The sequence below is a fragment of the Grammomys surdaster genome, unplaced genomic scaffold, assembly GCF_004785775.1.
Source record: "Grammomys surdaster isolate TR1022 unplaced genomic scaffold, NIH_TR_1.0 126028, whole genome shotgun sequence".
NCBI classification, from domain to species: domain Eukaryota; kingdom Metazoa; phylum Chordata; class Mammalia; order Rodentia; family Muridae; genus Grammomys; species Grammomys surdaster.
The window spans coordinates 3,441,514-3,444,873 of NW_021620841.1; the positions used below are offsets into that span (position 1 = coordinate 3,441,514).

The window sequence follows — 3,360 nt, forward strand, 5'->3', positions numbered from 1 at the left end:
TGTAAATTCTGTTACCAACCCCAATTACTGTACTGTGAGAGAATGTGAAAAGAATTCAAAAATGGCCTTTATGTCTATTTCTTCCTAATATCCTTAATTAATCCTACAGTGCCAATTTAGAGGAAAGTTGTACTGCTGGCTGGAATAAGGTAAGCTGGATTTAAAGAAATCAAAACTACAAGTTTTCAAGAGAAAGCTATTTGAATTCTCTTTTTAAATGTGGCTAAAATCGGGGCCCAGGAGGTAGTTCATCAGGTAATGCGTTCTTGAACAAGCCTGATGCCCTGAGTTCGAACCCCAGAACTCACTTGGAGGAAGGAGAGAACTGACTCTGACCTCCAGTCCTGCAGCCTTGGCACTTTTACATATTCCTCCCCTACACATAAACATTCCACAAATAAATGCAATAAGAATCACATGAAGCTGAGATCCAAAGCAAGGCCTTGGGTGTTTGGGGTGCTCGTCAAGAATCAAGGTGGTGAGTGCATTCACTATTGGTAAATTCTGCTGAAGCATCAAAGTCTAGTGGAAATATGGTTCACCATTCTTCATCTCCATATGTATTATATCCACCTGATAAGCCTTTCCTTAACAGTGATCTCAGACGCTCCCCAAATAAGCCCACATTTGCCTATCCGGAAAGCAACAGCAGAGCCATATTTTCTGCTCTTAAGAATCTTCAAGATAAATTCGACGCCTTGAGCTGGAAAGGATTCAGGCAGAAGAAAGTGTGAAAACCTTGTCCAGGGAAACAATTGAGTATAAGAAAGTGTTGGATGAACAGATACAAGAGAGAGAGAGAGAGAATTCAAAGAACGAAGAATCAAAGCACAATCAAGGTGTGCTTAATTATAAAGGAAACTAAAATCTATCCAGAACTGGCATTCCAGTTGGTGGCTGCAGAAAATAAATGTAATCTTTTAGAAAAGCAATCAGAATACATGCGAAATATGATAAAGCATGCAGAGATGGAGAGAATATCAGTCTTAGAAACACAGTTACAGAGTGGTCTAGAAGCAAATAGACTTATTTTTGAAGATAAGGCTACTTTATGTGTTCCAACCAGCAGTAGAAAAAAAAAAGTCAAAACCACCAGAAAAGAAAGGTTCTAGGAACTATTTTGGTGCACAGGCACATTACAGATTGTGCTTAGGTGATACGCCTTTTTGTTGCTGGAACGTTCACCAATCCCAGCCATGCCGTGGTAGCCAATGTTCAGCGTGTCTTGCATCTGATGAAACACCGCAGTAAAGCCCTGTGCAATGATGCGAGTTGTTAACAGTGTTCCCTTGGCAAAGCAAGCTTGTTCACGAGGTAGTAAGAGTAAGAAGTCAGTGACGCCTCCTTCCAGCAGTGTTAATGAAGAACTTTCGGACGTCTTACAGACTTTACAGGATGAATTTGGGCAAATGAGCTTTGATCAGCAGCAGCTTACTAAACTCATACAGGAATCACCAAGTGTAGAACTGAAAGATAACCTGGAGTGTGAATTGGAGGCATTAGTGGGAAGAATGGAAGCAAAGGCCAACCAGATAACTAAAGTTCGAAAATACCAAGCCCAGCTGGAAAAACAAAACACAGATAAACAGAAGAAGGAATTAAAAGTTAACAAAAAAACTCTTGATGAAGAAGGATATAGCAGCAGTCGTTCATCTGGAGTCACAAGGACCACAAGTAAGAGGGATCTGACCAAACAGAGACCCAGAGAAAAAAGCAGGAAAAATCTTCAGTTACTGAAGGATATGCAAACCATACAGAATTCATTGCAAAGCAGTAATCTGTGTAGGGATTACTGATACCAGGTCATAAATGATGTACTTACTGGTTATAAATGATGTACTTACTGGACAATGAGCGGACTTTCCAGGTCTCATGCTTGCTAAGATGCCATTACTGGCAGGTGTTAGGGCCAAGCTTCATTACAGTCTGTTGTGCTGTGCAGCAAAACTGAATGGAGATGGAGGTCTACAGCAGAGAAGCTCACTGTGTCTTTGAATTTGCTGTGCTCATACACTGCACTTTGTAAACAAATGACCAGTTTTACACTTGTGGATGTGTTTTTTACGTAGGTATATATATAAATTGGGTTTGAAACTTCAGAATATGAGGCTGTTCGGATGGTGAGTGCTTGAAGTCTTGTTTTTAAATCTTCCACAGCATGAAGTGCCCACTACTTTCCCTTCTCCAGATGACCATTAAATGTGCTGTTTTCAAGAGGACTTTGTTTTGCTTTGGTATTTCAGACATTGATCAATAGGAAATTCACTATTAAAGACCCAAACATTTTAAGTCAGTTACCCATGAAATATGTCACAATGGCTTCATTAAACAGTTGTTAATGAAATATTTTGGAATAAAGAATGAAAAGGGGGGAGGTGTTGTAAAATGTATACATTTGCAGTTTTTAGACAGTACCTATTTGTAATCATGTTGAATCCCATGTTTTTAGCATACAGTATAAGGGTAGTATGTGAACTGAATACACCCGTCTATCATGTCATTGTAAATTATTAATCTTGAATAGGTTGACATGTTAATTTTTATAAATTTGGTGCTTCAAAGCAATAAAAAAATTTTAAACTTTGCTAAAAAAATAAAAAATAAAAAAAGAAAATGAACACCTTCCAAAACAGTTCACAATACAGATTTCCTTCCTTTTTTGTTTCTGTATACATTTAAAACATACAAATGTATAGGGTCATTTCTTCTTGAGGATACATCATATACTAATTTCCTGCTTCTGAACCCATTCTAATTATTTCATAAACCCCTCAACAAATAGCATGGAGATTCCTTATTTCTTACTTTATCCCAAGTCAATTGTCCTGGTCAGTAAGGAATACAAGGGTAGTATTTAAAAAGTGATTTTTAAAATCATTTTATTCGTTTACATTACAAATGATATCTCCCTTCTATTACCCCTCCACAACCCTCCCTTCCCATCCCTTCCTTTCCCCTCTCCATTTTGCCTCTAGGAGGTTGCTATCAAGTACAGTGTGATCCTTTTGTGGGCTGTCTTTGTCATTGTTCTATTGCTGTGAGGAGACACCATGACGAACGCGACTCTTAGAAAAGGTAGCACTTAATTAAGGACTCATTTGTTTTCAGTTTTAGAGGGATAGTCCGTTATCATCATGACAGAGATCATGGTGGCAGGAAGGCATGGTGCCAGAGCAGGAGCAGAGAGCTTTACAAATGGATCTGTCTGTGATCAGGCTGGTGGAGAGCATAGCGCAGGGCCTGGCTTGGCGTTGAAAACTTCAAAGCCCCCCCCCTAGTAACACACTTGCTCCAGCTAAGACACACCTACTCAAACTAAGACACTCCTACTCCAACTAAGACACTCCTACTCCAACTAAG

At 39.2% G+C, this 3,360-nt stretch overlaps 1 pseudogene; it reads left to right on the top strand.

Annotated features, from left to right (window-relative positions):
• Window positions 1-488: 488 nt before the first annotated feature.
• Window positions 489-1,796, top strand: LOC114610105 (annotated as a pseudogene).
• Window positions 1,797-3,360: the final 1,564 nt, after the last annotated feature.